General features: G+C 32.7%; 1 long non-coding RNA gene across 2 annotated transcripts; it reads right to left on the bottom strand.

Annotated features, from left to right (window-relative positions):
- Positions 1 to 543: 543 nt before the first annotated feature.
- Positions 544 to 11,010, bottom strand: LOC107931371 (uncharacterized). Of its 2 annotated transcripts, XR_001693219.2 has the most exons (5): positions 10,740 to 11,010; positions 6,498 to 6,536; positions 5,131 to 5,201; positions 834 to 924; positions 544 to 728 (listed from the first exon to the last, which is right to left on the bottom strand). It is a non-coding gene; the product is annotated as an uncharacterized lncRNA (long non-coding RNA). The 2 variants fall into 2 exon arrangements; XR_005926778.1 differs by lacking the exons at positions 544 to 728; positions 834 to 924 and adding an exon at positions 4,746 to 4,978.
- Between the last annotated feature and the right edge of the window lie 14,693 nt (positions 11,011 to 25,703).

Here is a 25,703-nt window from a genome sequence, read left to right as displayed (position 1 = left end):
TGTAATGGAATAGAGTTGTAATGTAATAGAGCTGTAATCAGTAATTCTGTTGTTTGGTTGAATGGAATGAAATAGAGTTGTAATAGTATTCTTATATTTGGTTGAATAGAATAGATATTGTAATAGCATAAGGGAAATGCTTAAATTACCAAAATACCCTTAGCAAAAAAAATTTAGGTAGATGATTATCTTTATTGTTATTAAATTTTAATAGGAGTATTATTAAATATAATAATAATAAATAATAATTTAATCATATTTTAATATAATTATTATTAAATACAATTTAATAAACAAATGCTAATAAATAATTTACGCAAATCAGTCCTTGAAAAATGCTACCCTCTCATCCCACACACACTTAACTTTTGTCATATGGGTGATTCCAGCCATCAAATTTGACATAATTTCTTTTACCAAATCTAGTGCCTCATCTCACTGCATGCCTAATATGGACAAAACATAATCTCATAGGATCGTAGTAGCCAAAATTACAAATATTAATCCAAAAATAGTAATTATTCTTATTATATATATAAAATATCAAACATTTATACACCAAACAAACCCCAGCAAGCAGGCCCTATTTTAACTTCTCTATATTTTTTCCCCAACACATTAACAAAAACCCCACATCAAAAAAGCAAAAGCGCTCTGCTGCTACCATTGATGTATCTTCAATCTGAATCACTTTCCATACTCCCCATGACCTTCAATCCTCTTGGTCTCTACATCATGCCAAAACCCCACATCAGAAACATGAATAATTAGCAAAAAGAAAAATTATTACATTGTAGGAAATGTAAAAGAAGAGAAACCAAATCATATGTTACCTTCTTAGAACTCTTCTTTTCTCTAACTTCATATCTTTATTGGCACATATCAGTCAACCATGCCCTAGGGCTCACCAGCTACCTCCACAACCTACCAATGTCAAATTTACACCAAAAATATATATGAAGCCTACATATATGCTTCAAATATATCAATGTTTACTTACAAAACTAAACTAAACTATGCTTCAATTAAACAAACCAAGTTGCTATTTTCGAGTCTTAGTTTGACAATAGTTGAAATAGAGCAAATAAGAGTTGTATGATCAGTTGTGATGCTCATGAACTTATATGCACACCAAGTTAAAAAAGTTCAACTAAAAACTACAGCAATCTAATTAGCATTGAGCAATGTGTAACCCTATATAAATGTTTGTAATGATTTCACGATCAACAAAAAGCCAAAAATTAAAAATTAAACTTACCAAAAAAAAAAGGAAAGCTCAAATTAAAAAAAGAATCCAAAAGGAAATCACTTATGCATTGTAAATGAATAAAATGAAACATTACAAGCTAATAGAGAACTGAGTATTCTAACAAGACTTCATAAACTCATCCAGCACTTCATAAAATGACAGTTTCCAGTTTGCCAAATTCAAGGTACCGAATATTTTATAATGCCAATGATTTGAGATATTAAATCCATAAATTTAGAAAGACATCATACTATATAAAGCAGCAAGAATCAGTAAATAGTGTTACTTAGATCAACTTTGGGGAAGCTTCGAGGATCAACTCTGTAACGCCCTGATTTTTGGGCTTGGAAGTATTGGGCCTTGAGTCTGTGTTTGGGTAGAAGAATACCCGAATAATTTGGATGTTATTATTATTATAACTATTATTTTGTATGTTTAGTTTAGTAATTAAATAAATTGCGAAGGGTTTATGGTGTGGGAAAAGTCCGAGGCTCGGCCCATAGCTTTAGCAAAATTCTTAAATTTTGCCTTTTAAGGGAATCTGAGTAGCAGGCCCTATTAGTAGTTTGGGCTGAGTTTTAGCGCAAACAAGCACCTGGCCCAGTGGCTAAGCACGTTAGAAGGGCGTGGGAGGTGCCTGGGTTCAATGCACGGCGCGCGCAAATGGTTGTTTTTTTTAGTATTCAGGTTGTGGTTAAAATAGGGGATAAGAGGAGTTGCGAGCATAACCCAACACAAGGAGTGCTCATGGCGTAGTGGCAGCAGCGTGCTGGGCACGCGAAGAGGGCGCAGGTTTGAGTCCTTGCGCGGGCAAATTCTGTTTTATTTTTAAAAGCGGGCCAGAACTGAAGCAGGTAAGGGTTATAAGTTAATTGTGAGAAGATTATGTCTTGAAAGGAACTTTGGTGCAGTGGTAAATAGCGTATGTGTGTTTAGAAGGTCGCAGGTTCGAGATGTATAGCAGGTGAAATTTCCTTCTCATTTCGCAAGTAACCGAGGATTCAACAGGAATAGATTAAGATCAATTGTAACCCTATGTTAGCAAAGAAAGAAGCGTGGTGCAGTGGCCAGCAGCACGGGCAAACGAGCCAGGGGGGACGGAGAACTGGGGTTCGAGCCTCACCTCGCGCACAGAAGGTTTGGGTTTTTGCTGCTCGTCAGGAGTTGGAGTCTGAAGTACTGGACTCTCGTGGCAGCATGCTGAAGCAGTGCAAGGGGTGGATAAGGATACTGCTAATCGGTGGAAGAGTTTGAGCTGATCAGGGGTTGGGTAAGGAAGAGACAAGGGAGGAAATTTAGGAGCCTGATCAGGGAGCTTGGTGTTGGTCGAATGTTAGACTCTTGAGGAGCAAGAGTTGGTCGGCCAAGGGTGGGGAATTTCGGCATTTGGACTTGTGGCTGCCGAATTCTTTTTGTATTTTCGGGACTGGGTTTTCTCTTTTTCTTTCTTTTGCTAGAAGATGAAACCTACACCTAAACCTGTGCTGACTTCTCTTCTTCAAGAACCGAATTCTCTCATCTTTTCCCCTCTTCTTTTCACTTTTCTTTTCTTGTCGACTCTCATCTTCTTTATCCCTATTTCCTCTCAAAACCAAGTACCTGCTGCCGATTACCCCTTGGTCGAACCTAAATCTTTCATATTTCTCTTCTTTTTCTCTTCATTTGTTTCCCTCACATCTAGAAGGCCGAATCTTGCTATAGCCGAACCCATTTCCTTTTTTCTTTAAAAAGCCGAAACCTTCATACTTGTGGTTTAAGAAGCCGAATCTTTGGCTACTTGAACCTGTTTCTTCTAACTACGGTAGATCGGGATTAATATCATAGATAGGAACACTCTTTTGGGTAGAACAATGATTGGTAAGTATTCGAACCACTTTCGCTAGTTACTCATGATTTAAGGTAAAAGCCGAAACCCCTTAAGGGTGGCTAACGTTGGGACTAAGGGCATTTTTGCCTCTTTCTTTTGGTTTTGTATGTGCTAGAGTGGACAAGGGGGCGTACAGCGATGGGCTTGAAGGCTAACTCGGTTGGACATCTAGATCTAGTCCATATTTCGGCAGAAAGGTAAGAACTTTAGGGACTAAGGCAATGTTGGCCAAATATGGTAAGGAGGTTAGTTCATAATTCGTTTTGATATGCAGTCTGACGTTTTAGTACCTCGATTGTAGGCAACTCGTGTGTGGATCTTGCCAACGTATCGTTATAGATCAGGTGTGTAAACGACACCCACTAGTAGACTAGACCGGCAAAAGTCGAAGAGCCAAAATGCCAAAAAGTCGGTATTTCAAGAACTTGCGAGCGTGCGAGCGCTCGTGGGATTGTTTGTATTGATAATTTTGGTAACTTCAACGGTAAGATTGCAAAGTGCGTAATTTCGTGCACCTTGGTGAATTTGGGCTTCGATGGGCCGAAATTGGGTTAATGGGCCAATGGGCCCAATTCAGTAAAAGCGCTTGGTAAGTTTTTATGTTAATACGTTAATGGCTGTAATATGCATGGAAACCCTAAAATAATAAATTTAATAAAATACCCCTAAGTATGAAAATTACCATTATACCCCTAGGTGCAAAATGACCATTATACCCCTAGGGTTAATTTTGATTAAAATGCATGATATTCTGATTCTGTTTGTTGTATGCCAAGACATGTATATCTGTTGCATGGGATATGGGTTATATTGATGGAGGAAGTGTTCTGGTGGCTATGCCATAAATATCTGTTTCTGGTGGCTATGCCACGAATATCTGTTCTAGTGGCTGTGCCACAATATCTGTATTTGGTGACTCTGTCACAATATCTATTCTGGCAGCCATGCTGCAAATTCTGTGGCGTGTAGCGGATGGGTGGGTCGAGTTGTCTCCTTACATGGTGTAAGGTTGGTACGGGGGTGTATACGGCTGGACATGGGTTGGGTTTCTGCATACATGCATAATATATGTTCTGTTACTGTAATGGGCTTAAGGGCCACACTGATTTCTGAACAGGGCTAAGGCCTAGATAATACTATTTCTGGATAGGGCTTAGGCCGAGTAAAGCTTGAACCGATTTAGGCTCTAGTTGGGTTTATTTTACACACTGAGTTTTCCAAACTCACCCCCCTTTTCCCATCTTCGCAGGTGAGCCTTAAACTGGGGACTTGGGGCTGGTAGGATTCAAGGTGACCACGTGGACAACACAGATGGTTTTTAATTAAATTAGTATTCCTTTAAATTATTTTTCAGTTATATTTCGAGTTGTAACAAGGCCGCTTTAATTATTTTTAATTGTTTTTAGTATGTTTTGTTAGCTTAGTTATGATATTGTTTTAATCGCATGAAATTGACTAGCTTTAGGGCGCGTTTTAAAGAGGTTACTTGATTTCAAAATATCATGATAACAAAGCAAAGCTTCTGCAACGTAAACGTTTTCAAAATTAATAACCTCTTCAAATGGTTTTAAACGAATTGGTTTTCCATGAACATTCACTCGGTTAAAGTGTGGCAATGGTGGTGTGCATGTCTAGGATTGGATCCGTGGAGAGCTCGGTACTTAAGCAGTCTAATAGACTCACCTCCTCTTTTTTGGCATCCTACCTAGTGCACAGCTTTCATTCACTTTAATCTACAACGAAGATATCCTTTGAACACTAAGAAAAATTTTAGATAAAACATGACTTTCTCTAGGAACGCTTCAATGTGACACGCCAGATTCGGTCGTAACGTCTGGGCCGGGTTTGGGGTGTTACAAACTCTGTTGATAAGATAAATTTTCTAGCTAAGGCAATTGTAGAGAGATAACACCTCTTATAAAACAAAAGAAACAATAATAGTACACTAAGACTTATACCAATTAGTACAAAATTTATAAAGCAATCGTGAAAGGAAAAGTAAAATAATACTTACAATTGTACTCAGTCCATCCAATGGTCTGATTTTCCAAATCATACCAAACCAGCTTGTTGGAAAGCACTAATCTGTAAGCAACAAAACAAAGTTCCATGGAATATTCAAATTAATTTAATTTCAACAAATGCTATTGCAACTTACGGTCTAATAAAATCAATGCTACATGGCACACACTCAAGAATTCCATTTAGTATTCACTTGGATTTGATGAGTAAAACATTTTCAATACAAGTTATAAAAACAACCAATCATCCAGGACAACTTAAAAACCATGTTTGAAAAATGACAATAGGACATGGTAAAATGGTTTTTTTAATGATAATTTAAAAGAATAATCAACAATAAGAAAAGAAATAAATATACCATTATTTTCAATAAAACATTAGTATAAACCTTACGAGTAGCTAGGACAATATCACTGGCAATTATTAAAGCATATATCTTAGGTGTCCAAATTAAAGTTAAGAGTATCATGACCAGAACAATATAACTCCTATAGAAATTACATCAACATACAAACTATAGCAAGAACAAGAACAAAAACATATGTGGAAACAAGTGCACCAATGCAATAATTTTGAAATCATATTTTTCACCTTCCAATTAAGCCTATAAGGTTTGAATTTCATGAAAATGTTCTACAATAGAATATAAAAAATGGAAAAAAGTAGAGAATTCAATCAACTAAAGAGAGTCATTTCTCATTTTATATTCTCTTACAACTCTTACAATGGTTCTAGTTGCCAACCTAACCAAACATACATTCACATAACAAGTTTGTCTCCTGCTCTAAGCAATGCAGTTGAAATATATAAATGATGTATGATATTTCAAATATATAAGAACATATTTGTGTTAAATATATATTTGTATATGATAATAGGGAAAAGCTAAGATTTCACAATAGTTAATAGTATAGGATGTAACACCCCAAACCCGGCCTGGACGTTATGACCGAATCTAGCGATGTCACATTGAAGTGTATTTTCGAAAAACATAATTTCGTTGAAAAATACATTCTAAATAAAAACCTCTTTGAATTCTAAAATAATATTTAAGATACCTCGTTCATTGTTAAAAACTCTAGTCATCTTAGCAAAATGTTAATCATATTAGATTGTTATTACACTTTAAAACCATGCTTGTTGCGGATGCTTTTAAAATATGTCGCGTATACGAGGTGTTTTGAAAAGCATTTATCTTTTGAAAACCAATGTCCTACTGCTAACAGATATAAATCCAACAAATATAAATCCCCAAATTAAAAATAAATTCCAGAGAGGCCTTATTACACAAAAATACCCAAATTAAACTACTTATAAATTAAAAGACAAACATGAGAGCATAAGCTATTGTGTGGCCACCTTCGAGTCTCTTGCAGCACCGACCCACCTAAGGATTACCTGCACAGATAAACAGAAGGATGATTTTATGAAAACTTAGTATGTAATACCTTATTAAACAAACAGTCAGTCATACAATAGGCAAATACAGTCTTGGCCTAAGCCCGTATCAGAAATAGTCCAGTATCAGTTAGGCCTTAGCCCAATACAATAACAGTATCAGTGGGGCATAAGCCCACAACAGAATTAGTACAGTCTGCAATCAGAAAATCCTACCCAATCCAGCCTCTACACACCATTTCTGTACCAACCCTACACCCCATGTGCGGATTAAATCGACCCACCCATCCCTACACACCAAGTAGCATCGGTTGCGACACTAAAACAGTATTTGCAACAGAGCTGCTAGTAATAGGCTTATAACCTTTCAGTACACTTCTTCCAATATCATATATCTCACCCTAAGCAATGCAACATAATATAAATATATATACAGTAAAGATGGCATGCTCAAATAGTCATACATCACATAGGGGTATATCAGTCATTTACCTCATAAAGGTATAGCGGTCATTTCATTGAATTGGGGTTTAGGTATACTCACTGACCTAACAATAGGTCCACAGTCGTCTCGGACGACCCGTGCAACCTTGACACTCAAACAGTGAAAATGGGCCCAAAGCCCATAATGCGGCCCATATGGGCCCACACGCCCGTGTGGCCCACAAAGCCCAAAAACAGCCTTGGTTGTGTAAGCTACACAACCTGGCCCAATAATCTCTACATGTCTGTGTGGTTTACCCATGTGTGGCCTACGAGCTCGTGGGGCCCACACGACCCATTTCGGTCCAACATGGCCCAAAACGGCCTAAGCTCATGAAAAAGTTCATGATGGCCTCTACGATCAAACGCCTATGTTTTACGCATTTGAATTACCACACAAGCGTGCGCTCGCTCGTGTAGTGTCAATAGTCGTGTTTTTCGGCTTTTGTCGATCTATAGTTGGGCAGTGTTTACACACTTGTTTAGATTCCTGGTATGAATGATCCTGGAATGATTCACACTTCCACTGCTTCAATCGATGTAGCCTTACAAATCCATAGATAAACTGAGTTCCATACGATTGGATGCAAAATACCTATCAACCAGAAGCAACTCGCGTTGGGCAGAACCAACTGCTAGGAGGAGGAAAGTCGATAGAAGTGGGAGGATAGCTAGACCAAATATTTGGCCAAGGAACAGAGGAACACTAGCACGTTTCCCCCCTTTAAGAGAAAAGTCGAAAGCAGAAGAGGGAATGAGAAGAAGGTAATCGGTTAAACAATTCAATAGGGACACTCTATAAAAGTCGAAGGAGCAGAGGGAGAGGAGAAATGAATGTTTGGCTGCTGCACAAAAGAGGATGATAATGACGGCACAGATTCAATTGAGAGGGGAACAGTGGTATTCGGTTAGGGTCACAAGAATGAGCACATTCAGTAGTATAGAAGCTGAGAAAGAATCAGCTAACAGTAGAGAAATGGTCGAAAGAGGAAACAACACCGAAAAGCAAGCAGGAGGAAAAAAATACCCGACTGGTCTTTTGCTATGTTCGGCCTCAAGAAAAGAAGGAGTAATCAGTTAAACCAAAAAATGCAAAGAAGAAAACTAACCCCACACACCATAACACTAATCGGTTTTTAGAGAACAAAAGAAAAAGAGCCAAAAATGCTCACAAACCCGAAAAATGAGTACTTCAACTTGCCAAAGCCGAAAGTCTAGAGTGCCACAGTTCAAATTCGACATAATCTTCCACCAAATTTGAATTCCCCAATTTCCTCCTAAAAACCCTTTTGCTCACAAACCTCAACAACAGAAAATCCCCCTTTTCACTCCCCAAATTCGGCCAACAACAACCCCATTCAAACTCCTTGGTGTTTCAGTCAAACACAACTTCCTCCCATGAACACTAGTAAAAATAATCTCCATTTGCACAAGCAGGGATTCGAACCTCAGACCACTAATATCCACTAGACTGACAGGCCCTTTCTGTTATGTTTTTACCAAAATAAACTTATAACCCTACTAGCCAAAGATATGAGTTTTATCCTTAAAAAGCAATTTTTTTTGTGGAAGCCCAGGCTTGAACCCATGAGTTCCTAGACTCTTCCAGAGCACACAACCACTAATCCAAACATATATTTATGTCACTTTCTTGCACAACTAAATATTTATGTGCAGCCTCCTAACTGTTCCTATACTCAAGACTAAAACTTCTAGGCCCAAATTCAGGGCGTTACATAGGAAACATTAAACCTGGTGTAAGTTTCTAATATTGTGGTTCAATAATTCAATTAATACAACTAGTTGGTTTAAATTATTAAACATGGTGTAAGCTTTTAACATTGAAAAAAAATACAAGATAAATCAATAACAATTCCTTAATAATAATTTCATTGTAACATTTGCAAGATTCAATTAAAAAAAAAAAGAAGCCTGCTTATGAATAACCCAACTAATAATGATAATGATGTATTGAACAAAAGCAGTGAGATATTGTGGTTTCAATAATTCGATTGGAAGAATAGTTCAACAGAAAATATAGCATTGAACAAAGAATAGTTCAAATATATAAAAACATAATATCACACACTTCAATCGAAGTGACTAACCCCAAAATATAAGTTTACAATCAAAATAAAGGAAGCCATAATAGTTTTGGTACATAGAATATAAGTCCTGCATTACACATATAAGAAAATAGTATGTAACATCTTATCGGATATCATATTATATCATCAACAACACTTGATCTTAAAAAGCTTTAATGGACTTATTGACTACCCTTACATGAAAATCTATAAATCGACAGTATACTATAGGAATCAAATTGCAATATCATTTTTACTCAAAAAAAAAATTCAATGAAAGCCAAAAATATCTAGTTGAAGCAATAGCCATTTAGCCATTAATTATTCACACAAAGCTCTAGGTATCCATTAAGCTAAATCTAAAAATTCAATATATGTTGAATTGAACATGGTCTTGTCTAAAAATTAATTTATAAATAAACAGAAATAAAGTACCCATAAACGATCTAAGCTACATAAGTTGGTACAAAGTGAAGGTAGCTAAAACATTCTAATGCTAATTACAATCAAAAATAAAACAATGGATAAACTTTACAAGACTACATCTTTATATAAATGCAAATCATGTCCAAATTTTCTACTTCAAAACTCAAAATCCATTTTTCAGGATTCAACTCTTACACAGACCGAAAGGGGAAAAAACATAATAAATAACCCAAAATGGCATCTTTTACAATAAAGAAAAAGAAGTGAAAACAAGTTAACAACAAATGCAACTTGTTTAGAAAGAAAACTAAAGCTCAGCTTTAGAAACAAGAATGGATTGAAACATGACCTGCTAGTATCAAAGAAGCTATAAACTGAGAAAAGTCAAGAACTCCAATAGTGCCTTAGCATAAACCACCATTGTAGACCAGGAAAGAACTTTTCTTTTTTTGAGTTTTACCCAAAGAAACAGAAAAGAAAATGATGTGAAGAAGGAATGGAGAAATCTAAGTGATGGAGTACTTTTGTCAACACATCTGGGAACCGTAGAGAAGGGGGTAATGGAGAGAGAGAAAGAGAGGGGTACATTGGCCGCTGAGCAATGCGTGAGTACGGTTTTTGAACCTTCTCTCACTTTTTCAACTCTTTAAACACTGACTGTAGGTGTTCTCAACTCTCTACTCCTAAAGGCCTAGGATAATTTTCTCATGGGAAATCTGAAACAAATGAAGGGGAGGGATGGTCCCAAAGGATCACATAAACAACACAAACAAGAAACTAAAACATATATTTTCCATTTGAACTTAAATAATTCATTCAAAAGAGAAGGTGTGACTTAACCAGAAACTCAAAGACCAAATATCCCAAATTTAGAAAATTGAGATTAATTAAAAAAAACTTAGGTTTAACAGGAATATAAAAGTTACCTAATTAAACAATGTTCATTTTTTATTGAGGCAAGTGATCAAACAATTTACCTTCTAACAAATATGCAAACAAGAAAATTCAAGCAGCAGAGTAATGAAGCAATTAACGAATAGAAAAAAATTTAGTTTTTGTAGATAAAATCCCAACAAGTCCAAACTTGAAATTGAAATCCTAGCTATCTACAGAAAAAAAAAAGAAAGAAAAGAAAATCATGATGAATCAGTACTGGTCATGCTCATCTACAGAAAATTAAGGATGAGAAAAAGAAATAAGAAATTACAAGGTATTGGCAAAATGAATATCAACTTTAAGAGCCCTGAGAGAATCCTTGAATGATTTCCTCATCTCCCTTGTCATTGTTTTATTTTTCTTGCTCAAAAATTTTATAACTGATTCAAAGCTCAAAATCAAAAACTCTATCATGTGATGAGAATAGTTTAACAAGAACGAAGAGACAAGGCTAGTGTGTGGTGGCTTAAGGTGTTTGCTGAGGAAGAGTAATGAAGGGCAAGAATGGGAGGATATGTTTTTTCTTTATTTGGTGGAGGTTATGTATTAGTGTTAAAAAGTACTTTTGAGAAATAAAATGTCTATTTTAGACATGATATTATAAAGTAACAAATATGCATTTAGATAATGTTCAAATTAGTTAATATTATGATATTTTAGTAGGAATATAAAAAATAATTTATTATAACTTATTTGTAATATTTAAATATATGAAATATAAATTTTAAATATTTTTAAGCAATTAATATTAATTATTTATAAAATTTAATTAGAATATATAAAATTTTAAATATTTAAATATAACCATTAAATATTTTTAATTAATGATTTTAACACATTTGTATTATTTTATTCTAAAATGTAATTTGAATATATAACTCATATTAAATATTAACATAACATAGAAAACATAAACCTAACAAATTAAAATATTACATGTCTTTGGATTAAAGTTTGAAGAAGGGGTAATATTTATATTTAATATTTATATACTAAATATAAATATTAAAAAAATTACATTAGCATTTACAATTTAAAGTGAATTCATGAAACTAGAAGCTATAACATCTCATGTTAATTCCATTTCAAAACCACTTGAATTGCTTGATTCACCACCATCATCATCACTTTCTCCATCATGCACATCTTCTGGATCAATAATATTCTCATATGCTCTATTAATATTTTCGTATTCCATAAAATTTGTATCATTTCGACCGACATGTTTTCAGATAAAATTGTGTACCGCCGTTGTAGCAACAACGATTATCGTTTTCTTTTCAAAACTATAACTTGGCATATCCCTTAAAATACCCCATTTTTTTTAAAAAAAATCAAAAGTTGGTTCAATCACACTACATAATAATGAATGTGAATGATTGAATATCTCTTCTTTACCAGATATAGATCTACCTCTATGAAAGTCAAGTAAATGATGTCGTTGTCCTCTATATGGTCCAAGATAACCTTTCATTTGAGGATATCCAGAATCAACAAGATAATATTTTCCTACATGCCATAATATGATAAATAATTAATTCAAAAGTTGTTTATTTTTTAAAAAATCATCAATTAAAGAACTTATAATGTATTATTTTAAAAAAGAAATAAATGAAATATCTTACCATTTGGTGGGTGCAAAAATTTGTATTTTGGATCTCGAATTACATCAAGAAATATTCTAGTGTCATGCGACGATCCTTCCCATCCAATCATAACAAAGGCAAAACACATAATAAAATCACATACTGTTATACCATTCTAAGTCAGGACACATTTTCTTCCAATGTAGGGAAATTGTTCATTTGGTGGAAGAATAGCGATAATATGAGTACCATCAATTACACCTATTTAATTCTGAACAAATAATCATATTAGTTTATGCATATTTTTAGTCAATAAAAATTATTAAAATATAATATTAAATTTTAACCCTAAAATGTAGCATATATCTAGAATCATTATGTATTTATTCGGGTATTAAGCTAAAAAAAATCATCGGGTGCAATTAGATCAATGACCATCTTTGAAACTTTCTCAAGTACAATTGTAAAGTATCGACTTATTATTGCTCCAGACCTTTGAAGTCTTTCTTAACATTGAGAAACTTTTGCACCAGTGCCCAAGATGTACAAAAAAATTCCCATATTTCACTAGAAGATATGTGTCTTGAAGTTTGAAATTTGTATCTTGTCTCCAAAACTCTAAACAAACTTATGAATACAATTTTTGACATCCTAAAATTAATTAGACAACGTAATCTATGACCGTCAAGGATCTCTCAGATTCATGCCTCACCTGATTGTTTTGAATCCATGCATGGTTGCTTCAATATAAACTTCTCATAATATAATCGCAAAGAAGAAGATGCAACAACAAATAATCGGTTAAAACATTCCATTCGTTATAAAATCTCTTTCTTCTCCTTTTCATCATTACTTTCATCACAGCTGGAATTGTCAACAATACTCATCACCTGTGAAAAATTTTATATCTAAAATCAAACATAAACAACTATTGATAAAATTAGATTACACATAAATAAATAGAACATAAATTCAATATCCAAAAACCAAACATAAATAACTATTGATAAAAACTAGTTTAGCATTGTTGTTTAGTCGCATAGTAGATATCTCTAGACCCTAGAAGGCTAGAAAATTTTCAACTCTCCTCCATTTTCGTCTTAAGTAGAGGTGATCATGGGCTTAGTCGGGCCAGGTCCAAGCAAAAAAATTAAGTCGATTTGTTAGGCCTAACCCGGATAAAAATGCTAAAACCTAGGCTCGACCTGGCCCGCCAATATTAAATTTTTTATATTATAATACATCAAACGTACTAAAAACATTAAAATAAATATTTCCGAACAAATTAGAAATAAATTTTAAAAAATATGTATACTTAAATAATACTAAGATAAATGCAACTTAACAAGAAAATGTCTCTAAAATAATAACAAATTTAACAATAAAACAAGTGTTATATAATATCCAAATAATAACAACAAAATAGTAGCAATATAATAGTGAAATGGTAGCATAATAGGGAGAAAACAACAAGAAAATATCATTAAAATAACAAAAAATAGCGTATCTTTTTTGTCATTTAGTGAATTCGGGTCGAGTCGGGCCAGGCCGGGCTCAGGCAAAAAAAGTCTTGCCCTAGGCCCAGCTTATTTTTAAAAATGGCCTTATTTTTTGCCCAAGCCCATTTTTCGAGTCTATATTTTTGCTCAAACGCTCTCACTTTTCGGGCAAGCCTTCAGGTTCGGCAGGTGGCCTGGCCCATGAACAGGTCTAGTCTTAAGTAACAAAACTCTAATGTTAGGATTAATTGATAAAAACATAATTTGCTTGTCCTTATTGAGTAATAATTTCAGTGAGAAAAAGTATAGTGGACTAGCTTCTGGAACTTCCTCTGACATACTATCAAGTACTTTGACAGCTTATGGAATATCATATGGATCCATACCAGAGTCAAACTAAATATGGCTTGACTCATATTGTCAGCTGCACTGCATAATTTTTCAATTTGATTGGACAATCTTACAGCCCCTCCAATTTGCTTTAAGGATTTCTTCCTTCCAGTTTTAAAATGTAAAGTAGAAATCACAGGTGTTTTTCTTTTTCGACTATTTCCATCAATGTGAACATCATTTCTCACATTTTCTTCCTCATTCTCTTTAGGTATGTCATTGTCAACATCCTGAAAAAATTCACTACGGAGTGTACTAGAAGAAGGTGTCCATGCTTTATCACTAGTTGCAATTACCCCTATGAACATCTAATCCAATTTCCTTTCAAATTCAGGGTCAATGCCCAATGCTTTAAATTTTTTAGCTTTAGGCACAACCTACGTATAAATTGGTAGTTTAATAAGAAATTATCAATAACTCATAAATAAGAAAAAAACAAAAATGTTAAGAATTATTAATGTACCTTTAGCCTACTCTCCCACCAATCATTCGATACATCAACGGTTCTTTTTATAAGACTCCACCCTAGACTAGTATCTCTCCTTTAAGTTTCTCCCAAGCCTTCCATTCTTTTTTTCAAGGCACCCTACCTATTTTTAAGTTGTTTTTGTGAATAAGCCTTACCTAATTCTTTCTCGAAGTTGGTCATTATTTTCAACCATCCATCTTTTGTGAAATGAGTACCAGTCTATTGTCTTTCAATATCTCTTTAATACAAATATCATAGAATATTTCTATCAATCTCTTATGCCACATTACTTTGACCTTTTCACTAATAACTTCAACGGCTGAAGTACTCATCTATTCTCACCAATAATTTATGTGCAGAATTTATATAAAAATTTATCTTCTACCTGCCCTTTTGACACAACAGATCAAAAATTTATGCGCAGAATTTATATAAAAATTTGCATAATTTCAGTGCAGGCTACAGTGAAAGAATGGCAGAGCAGGAATTGGTGAGTTCAAAATTAAATACTTTCATAGAACAAACATCAAATTACATAAATGAAAAGCGCAAATATAGTAAGCTAACTAGGGTATCAAGAGAATGGAATGGAACCTTCAACATGGTGTTTTTGAATAAAGCAGACACAATAAACAAAGTTGTATAAGAATTGGAATATGAAGATGCTTTTTTTAATAGGTCCAAGCAGTCTTATATATAAAATTATTACTACATCTCTTTCAACTTTCATTTCATTACATGTAAAATTTTTGTCTTCTAATTATGTTTGTTTTTTTACTTATGGCTTTGGATAAAAGAAGTTTGGTTGGGAAGTAAATGGACTGAGAGCATTAGTTGGTGAGATATAAATGCCAGTCAGAAGATGTTTCGTTGGTTACCAATGGCACCTTGCTCATTAAATGTGAAATTTTTCATGAAGGGGAAAAATACAAACCTTTATACTCGAGAGTTTTCACTCATAATTTTTTCGTCCATTTTGTTGTTGCAAATAACAATACATGTTTTTTTTTCTGCAATAAAATTTGGAAAACTTCTGATGAGATTGAAGCAGACAAGCTTTTAAGTGTAATACATAACTCTATGAAGGACATCATTAAGAAAAGAGAAGAAAAAGTGAAACTTGGAGAAATAGACAACTATGGCACTGATTTTCTTAGATTACTTTTATAAGCATATCAGGATGTTGATGAAAATAAGAGAATCCAAACAGACTAACGCCACCGTTGTAGGAGATTTCATTAAATAATAATTATTATCAAAGTGATTACTCCTTTGCAATATCCTAATTCATTTCATCTTTCTAATATAATTTTAAAATTGAAAAAATATGCTATCATCACAATGTCTAGTATATTAGATATAAGGTTTATCCACAGTAGTAATTTACGAAATAACAATCATATAAATAATTACATGCCATAAAGAGAACATCAAAGCTTATAACATACAGTGAAAGGATTCTTATCTAAAACTAAAGTGGTTAGCCTGGCCAACAGCAATATGAATTACTTGTTGATTTCCAAGTCAATATCACTGTAGCTCTTGCCATTCAAAATAAGGTTTTCTATAACTACCACTATATCCAGCTATCTTCCAAATCTTGTATTCCACAAGCTATAAACACTAGATGATAAGGTATGTTCTTTTGGAACAAATTGCAGTCAAATGTTCATCATAGAAGGTTTGGGAATTGCTTCTAGGAAAAAAAAGTGGTCCATTGAGTCTAAACAAGAACTTTTAAAGGCAAGAATATGCAAATTCGAGTGTTAAACAAGATTGAAAAAAAGGAACTTCTAACCGTGTATGTTCTTTGAAAGTTTTAGCATAGCATAAAACAAAACTCTAAAAGGTATTGATGGGATACAATCCAACAAATCAAAGGAGAAAATACCATCAAAAGAATCAAAGTGAAAAGGGGAAAAAAGAAAAACCCAACAAAAGAATCAAACTTAGTAACCAAACAGAAAACCCAAGAAAATCAAAAGTGAAACGAGAAAGTTAACCTGAAATGGGGAGCAACCAAACTTAGCAGCAACAAAAAAGAGCTTAACTTGAAATAGGGGAAAACGAGAAAGTTAGATGAGGAGTTGAAATGAGAATATGGGATTAGGGGAGTAGAAAGAAAGAGGGGGAGAGAGCAACAAAAACCTTGGAGAAAATGGAAGAAGCAAAGAAAATGAAAGAGAAGATAGAACCAGAGAAGGGAAAGTACCATGTGTTGGAGGGTTGAAAAAGTAATTAAGTTTTGAAAAGTGATTTTGGGAGAAGAAAAGCTAAAAATTTTAGCTTCTCCATTTGGCCAAAAGTGCTTTTGAAAAGTCAAAAATTTCAATCAAAAGTTGCTTGTTTAACACAACTTTGCTTCTAAATGTGCTTCTCCATAGCAATGCTAAACAAGGCCTTAATTAATTTTCTCCTAATTAAACTAAATTTTTCTTTCTTTTCCAATCCTAACTAGTATTTTGTTTCTTTTCCATATTTCTTCTTTCTTTTCTTTCATTCTCATTTCTTTTACATCATATTTCACGTTATTTTTTTGCTAAATATTTTCTTTGTTTCCCGAATCAAAATCTATTCTCGATTTAATACATTTTTCAAGCAGTTTCATAGTCGCCATTAGAAACATTCTTAATCCTTGCCAAGAATCGGTAAGTTCAATTCAATCCCAATAATTAATCCTAAATTCTCATAGTATTTACATTTGATATTAATCTTTCGTTCGAATTAATAGATCTTATACAAGTCTTGTCGAAATTCTTAGTAATCTTTGATTAATCTCAAATCCAACCATTAATTCTTGTATAAATGTTGTTTGAAGGACTCATTACAGGTGCATCAGATCATATTTGAAAGTGAGGGACATCGTTCGAGATCTTGATGAAAGGTATGTGTTCTTTTACAAGTGAATTGGGGCAAACTGTACCTCGAAATAAGGTCGCACGGGTGTGTGGGCCACCCGTGTGGACAACACAACCCCTCACATAGCCATGCCCCCTAAAACCCTAGGTTTTTCGATTCTCACATGGCCTAGGATCCTCTATACAACTTGCCACACAGTCGTGTCTCTCTTATAGGATCCTCCATACAACTTGCCACACAGCTGCACGGTCATATACCCCCTACACATGATCCAAGGCATTCCACACAATCCAATCACATAGCTGTGTGTCCCCTGTATCTCAAACTTTACAATTTTCGCCTAGAATTTTATGCTTTGATCAGTTTAGTTCCTAATTGATTCCCGAACTATTTTAGAATATTATATTATTCAATTAAGTCCCTGATAATATGAATTATGAATTGACTGGCCGTATTTGTATGATGTTTATATATATTTGCATGAATTGTGAATAATACGTATGGCTATTATTTTGGTGTTTGTGATTGTAAGTATAGTATGCTTTATGACACCGTTAAACCAATCACATAAAATGCATGAATATTTCTGTTGAGTTGATTTGTCACAGGATATTAATTGCTACTGAATTGAACTGTTATGAGCATATTGTTTGCTACTATATTGTTATGTTAAAAGCATATTAAATACTACTATATTGATCTGTTCGAACATGCCATATTACATTGCATGGGGTGGGACATTATGAATGGTGGAAGTATCAGCAGTTTATCTGCATTTATTTGTTTTGTACTCATAGCAATAGGCAGATTCCATTTGTGATGGTCTTGCTGTCTCTCCACAGCCATAGGTAGATTTCATCTGTGACATTTTTTCTGTGCATTCATAATCTTTTGATAGATATCATCTGCAAGCATGTTGTGGCTCCATGGCCATTGACAGATTTTACCTTCATTATTTTGTTGTGTACCCACAGCCATAGGCAGATTCTATCTGCGGTGTTTTGTTGTGTTCCCCCAATCATTGCCAGTTAATCTGCAAATTATTGGTGGTTAATCCACAACCCGGTGTGTTGGTGGTTGGAGTTTTTGGGAACTCCTATTGTGGTGTGTAGCGGTGGGGTATGATCTATTCTATTAAAACTGAAATTGTATGGCATCTATAAAATCTTGTGCATAAAAATCTGAAATTTCTAATATGACGTATACGTATATATATGTATATTTTGGGCAACCTGAAAATTTGTTATTCTAAAATTTCTATTGTGAGTTATGTGATATCAATGATGGTTAAATTGAAAAATTGATACTCTGACTGTTGTTTGATTTCGATTATTTTATGCAATATTATTTAATGTGCCTTACCGACTGTTTGCACTGATTTTCTTATGAATGAACTCACACTGAGTGTCATAGCTCACTTCCCCTTAAATTTTCATCCTTACAGATAACCCACCAGGTTAGGATGCAGACGCGAGATCCGAAGGGTTCCGGCTCGATTTCTATTTGTTGAATCATTTAGGCTTAGTAATTGATTTATTCTATTATTCAAAGTCTGTACAACTTTATTTTGAATTGTGACATGGGACTTAGGATTTGGGTTTGTTTTTATTTTGCATGTCATTTAATTTAAATTTTAGGATATTGAGTTATGATTATGCATGAACCCCAGTTTTTATTAAAAACAAATAGTTATTACTTTTCCGCTGCTAAATTGTAATTAAGATTTTGAGTAATAAATTAATTGGCAATTAACTAAGTTTTCTTCCAAAGATAAACAAATGTTTTAAAATGACTATTTTCAAAACTCTAATAGTTTATTAGCTCACTTCGGTGGCTAATGTAATCTTCTGAATTTGAGTCTAACGTCTAGGCTGGGTTAGAGAGTTACAAATTATATCTATAAATTAAATAAATATTTATATTTTTAAAAAATATAATAAATTATACAATTAAAATATATTATAAATGTAGACAAATTATTAAAGAAGTTTAGTTTTATAAATTTATTTGTTTGAAAATAAAGTGAAAATATATTTTAAATAAATTTGACATTAGCTTGAGGGATTTAAGGTATTAATAATTAGTGGATAAATAGTGATAAACAAAATGAGTATAAAAGTTGTTAAAAATAAATTTTAATTTAATTGATTCTAATAGGTTAAAATATTTGATAACACATGAAATTTATTTGGTTTAAGTTTAATTATTAGGAAAATAGGAATGAAATTTTTAATAATAAAAACATAAACTATTTCACAGAAGATTTTCATTGATGAAATAAAAAAGAACATGTTAAAGAAATCAAATAGCATAAATAGTTAAACATATATTTATTTCTATACGTTTGGATTATGACTATAAGAAAATATACAGTAATAATTTTCTTATAACATTAATATATATACATTAAATTCATGTTTAATTATGTGATGTAATTATAAAGTATAAAAAATATAAATATTTTAGTTATTGTATTAACAATAAAAATGTAATCCCGTAAATTTTTTATTTAAATACAATACAGATAAAAATTTATTTTAGTTTAATTAATTTTGAGAAAATTTTGTAACAATTGAAAGATAATCTTGAGATGTATTCTATACTGATTAAGAAAATACAATATATTTTTAATTAAAATTTATCTAACCCTTTTAAATTTCACTTATTATTAAAAAAGATGTCAACATATATTTAATTTAATTCTAAAGAATCTAATATAGTAATTTTATTTATTTAAAATTATTAAAAAGATAATAATTATTCAAATGTGAGTTAAGTCTAACTTTGGTCTTAAACCTTATAAGGCATATATAATATGTACGATATAATAAGTGAAGTTTGGGATTAATTTTTAACATTCAAGAATATTGAGATAGTTTAGCTTTTTTCTTTTTTAAGAATTGTGGGTTGGTAATTATGATAACACATTGCACTTACCTCAATACCCATTACAATATTGAGGTTTTTTAAACATATTTTTAGGATTCGTGTGGGAATCCTGTACTTAGCTTATACAAGTTAGTGTTTTTATTTTTACCCATACATCTTCCCTTTTTATGTTGTCCAAAATATTCATTCAAAATTCTAATCAAAATCTACAAACCTTAAACATATTCCAATTTTTTTCATTGTTATGGTTAATGTTACTAAAATTGTCTTTCAATATTATGTTGTTGTTGTTAAGCATATTAAATTTGTAAGTATTATTTGGTGAATTTTTTTATTATCATTTGCTAAATATATTTTATAAAGTTATGTGATTGTTTTCACTTGCTATTGTAGTAAATTAGCGTTATTTTTATTAGATATTTTGTTACTAAAAATTATTCAATTTGTTATCATTGAACATCATGTATATAATAACTTGATATTTTATACACTCAACTCACAAGATGTCGATCCAACTTATCATAATACTAAGAATTATTAACATGTTACATATGTTTTTTAATTTAATATTGTAAATATATATTATAATTTATTAATGAACATATTTTCTATATGTACAATTATCTAATATACAAATGTAAAGACTATAAAATATGCGTGCATTATATATATATATATAAATTATTATAGTATACTAGAAACTCTATTGCATGCGTATACATGTAGAAAGCATGTAGTTAGAATATAGATGTATGTTTAAAGTACTCTCGAATAATATAATTAATACATGCATGGATGTAGTGAAATTTATTAAATTCCATTCATCGAAGCTATCAATTTTCAAGTTTAGAAAATCAATCAACTTGTGATGACTTTTTGGATGGAATCCAAGCATTTCTAGGTTGATATGTATCATAGCAATTAAATATATATCTCTTAGCTTTGAAACGCACTTTGAATCACTCAATTTCGAATTTAAGAACTCAAATTATGATTGTTTTAGTGAAGATTGTGCAAGTAAAATTTTTGGACTGGATTATTGCAGAAATTACAAGTTTCAAGCTTTTAATTCGAGTCTAAATCATATTGGCTTTGATTTTTAAGCTTAATTTTATCATATAGGAGCCAAATATTGTATTTATTAGGTTTTATTATCTTTTTATTTATTTATTATGAAATTTGGATTTTTTTAAGTATTTTAAGTTATTTAGGAGTTTTATGTTTCTTAATTAACAATAAAGTTTAGTTTAAAACTACTTCTTTTTTAGATTAATTAGAGTTTCAGTATAGTTGCGAGATTTATTTGAATGTACTTAGTTAGCTTATATAAAGGTTTCCTTATTGTTCATAAAGGATACAATTGTTTTCATTAATAAAGTTTTCAATTCTGCGAGTTAGTTTCTTTGTGCGAGATTTTTTTCTTGTGATTTTTAGAAGTAATTTTCTTCTCGATTTTCTTCAAGGAGTCATGAGAATTCATTCTTCATCCTTCAATTTGTCAAAAGATTATTTCTTGGAGGGTTGATTAGAGTCGTTAATTGAGTTTGTTGAGATTTATATCTCAAAGGGTTCAATTGGACACTTATCCATCTATCCATCATATCCATCGGGTTTTTTTCAATCTATCTTCCACTTTTAGGTTTTTTTTTCTTTATTTAGTTATTACTTTGAATATTTATTCTTTATTCTTAAATTTCTTATTTTTTTATTTTTATTTTTTGTTTTTCTTGTTTTTTTAAAAATTTGTTTAGTTTATTCTTTTCAGATCCTATAACACCCCAAACCCGGCCTGAGCATTATGGTCAAATCTGGCGATGTCACATGAGAGTGTTTTTGAAAACGCATTGACCTTAAAATTGACCCATTTATTAATTTTACTTAGTTCGGGAAAACATGTTTTAATTGATTTGATTTTAAACTTTTCTTTTGCGCGAAAGCTTTTGAAAACCCAATAAATTTTTGGAAACCCTTTCATGTACAAAAACATTAGCTTTTAGGAAAATCGAGTTTAGTCTAAAATCCCATAAACAGTTTAAAAATCCAAATAAAGTCCATAAAGTCCTAAATTACATCAATCAACCCAGAACATAATTAAAAAGAAATGAATACCAGAACTAAATTTAAAACAGTCTAAATATGGGCGGCCACCATCGAGTCCTCCGCTGCACCGAACTGTCAAGTTTGGGGTTTACCTACACATATTAAACAGAAGAGGGTGAGTTTTCGCAAACTCAGCGTGTAATCCCCTCAAAAAATATACACAATAGCAAAAATCAGACATACATCCAAATATCAGATAACTCAGGCCTGAACCATTTACAGAACCGGTGTGAACCTTAGTCCACTCAGATACAGAATCAGATATGAATGAGTCTTAGCCCATCTCAGATATATCATGCATAACAGAGCAGAATAATAAAGTCCTACCCACCAGCCTCTACACACCAACTCTGTCCAACCCTACACACCATGTGGGGATAAAACCGACCCACCCATTGTAATACCCCGAAAATTTTTACAATAAAATATTATCCGTGATATAGTAAAATAAGGAAATAAAGTGACAAAAAGGGAATTTTTGAGTTATGTCAATATTGGGAAGTATATTATGATATATTAATTCAAGAAAGGACTAAATTGCAAAGATGAGAAAAGTCTTGTTGAATAAGAGTAAATACTCAAAATTTAAAGGGTTAAAGTGTAAATATAAAAATTTTGAAGGACTAATGGTGCAAATATTTTAAGGGTGAAATGATCTAGAAACCAAGAAAAATTGATGAATTAGGACCAAATTAAATAGGTGAAAAATTATGAGGGACTAAATCGCAATTTTACCAAATTAATTGATGACTCAAGGATGGAATTCTAAAAGATCATGAAGGGCAAAATGGTCAATTAGTAAGAGAGAGAATTCTAGAATGTAATGATTATGTTGATGATATTTTAAATTAATTAATTAGATAAATATTATTTTATTAATATTTTTATGAGATGTTTATTATTATTATTGAGAAAAAATAAAATAAAATAAAATAAAAATAAAGAACACACAAATTTTACGTGGAAACCTTTTTGGAAAAAAACCACGGGCAGAGGAGAAGAAAATTCACTATGTCGAAAAATTGAATCTATACAAGAGGAATAGACTATGTCTATTTATAGGCTTGTAAAGCCATATTCTAGTAGGATTGAAACACCTTATCCTAATCAATATAAAATAGATGGAATTTAATAAGGTTTAAAAAACCTTATTCTAAAATAAAAGAAGTCTAGTTCTATATGGATTTTACTTTTATTTTATATTCCATCGTATTTTATTTAAATAAGAATTTGGGTCACTTAATTCTAATAATCTCCACCTTAACACAAATTCTCAATGAACAAGTTCTTCATCGCGAACTTTCAATAAACAAGTTCTCCACCTCTTCCACAAAACCCCTTAAGGGTTTGACTTCAACAATGAACACCAACCAAGTCTAAGCAATGCTCAAACTTGGTTATAGGAAGTGACTTAGTCATCATATCTGCAGGATTTTCATGAGTACTAATTTTGCTCACAACAATATCACCACGAGCAATAATATCACGAACACAATGATACCAAACATCAATGTGTTTTGTTCTCTCATGAAACATTTGATCTTTTGTAAGAAAGATGGCACTCTGACTGTTACAAAATACTGTGCTGATTTGAAGGTCTTTATTGAGTTCACCAAAGAGTCCCTTCAACCAAATAGCTTCTTTACAAGCCTCAGTAATCGCCATGTACTCAGCTTTAGTGGTAGACAAAGCGACTGTAGACTGCAAAGTGACTTTCCAACTGATTGCACAACCTCCGATTGTAAAGACATAACCTGTGAGAGATCTTCTTTTATCAAGGTCTCCAGCGAAATCAGCATCAACATACCCTATGACTCCATTTTTAGTTCTTCCAAACTGTAAGCAAACATCAGTAGTACCTCGTATGTATCTTAGAATCCACTAAATTGCTTTCCAGTGTTCTTTACCAAGATTCGCCATGTATCTACTAACTGCACTGACTGCATATGATAAATCTGGACGTGAACAAACCATAGCATACATGAGAGATCCCACTGCACTAGAGTATGGAACATGTGACATGTACTCAATCTCATCATCTGATTGTGGAGACAAAACTGATGAAAGTCTAAAATGGGCTGCTAAAGGAGTACTAACAGGCTTAGCACTCTGCATATTGAACCTGCAAAGAACTTTCTCAATGTACCCCTTCTGACTTAGGTACAATTTACTTGTTTTTCTATCTCTGAGAATCTCCATTCCAAGTATCTTATTTGCTAGTCCTAAATCTTTCATCTCAAATTCTTTACATAGTTGGGTTTTGACATTTCTTATCTCTCATTTATCTTTTGCTGCTATCAACATGTCATCAACATAAAGAAGTAGATACACAAAAGAACCATCACTATTTTTCTTAAAGTAAACACAACTGTCAAAACTACTTCTTTTGAAATCATGAGAAGTCATAAAGGAATCAAACCTCTTGTACCACTGTCTTGGTAACTGTTTCAAACCGTAAAGGGACTTTTTCAGCAAGCAAACATAGTCCTCTTTTTCTGAAACTATAAAACCCTCTGGTTGTTGCATGTAAATATCCTCCTCAAGTTCTCCATGCAGAAATGCAGTTTTTACATCTAACTGCTCAAGCTCCAAATCATGCATGGCCACAATACCAAGCAAAGCTCGAATCGAACTATGCTTAACAACTGGAGAGAACACATCTGTGAAGTCCACTTTTGGAATTTGACTGTAACCCTTTGCAACAAGCATTGCTTTATATCTGGGTTCTTCAACTCCTGGAGTCCCTTCTTTCTTTTTAAACACCCATTTACAACGAACAGCCTTTTTACCTTTAGGAAGTTCCACAAGGTCCCATGTTCTGTTTTTGTGGAGTGATTCCATCTCTTCTTGCATAGCAAACATCCACTTTTCTGAGTCTTCACAGCTAACCGCCTCAGAATAATTAGATGGCTCTTGATTCGCATCTATATCTTCAGCCACATTTAAAGCATAAGCAACTAGATCAGCCTTGGCATACTTCTTTGGAGGTTTAATTTCTCTTCTCGTTCTGTTTTTGGCAATAGAGTATTGTGGTGAAGAAGCAACTCTATTCTCAATTTTTGTTCTGGCTTGAGGAGTTGACTCTGTATTAATCTGATGCTCCACCTGCTTTTGATTTTCTTTATTGGAAGAGTCTTTAAGAGATAAGTTAGGTAGCATAGCAGTTTTATCAAAAACAACATATCTGTTAATCACAACTTTTCTATTTTCAGGACACCATAACTTATACCCTTTTACACCAGCTTTATAACCAATAAAAACACATTTAATGGATCTCGGTTCCAATTTTCCATTATCAACATGAACATACAATGGACACCCAAAAATCTTTAAATCAGAATAATTAGCAGGATTACCAGACTATACCTCTTGTGGAGTCTTTTTCTCAATGGCAACGGATGGAGATTAGTTGATTAAAAAACATGCAGTAGAGGCTGCTTCTG

This window comes from Gossypium hirsutum, chromosome A05 (genome assembly GCF_007990345.1).
Source record: "Gossypium hirsutum isolate 1008001.06 chromosome A05, Gossypium_hirsutum_v2.1, whole genome shotgun sequence".
NCBI lineage: Eukaryota > Viridiplantae > Streptophyta > Magnoliopsida > Malvales > Malvaceae > Gossypium > Gossypium hirsutum.
This window is presented reverse-complemented; position numbering and strand designations above follow the sequence as displayed.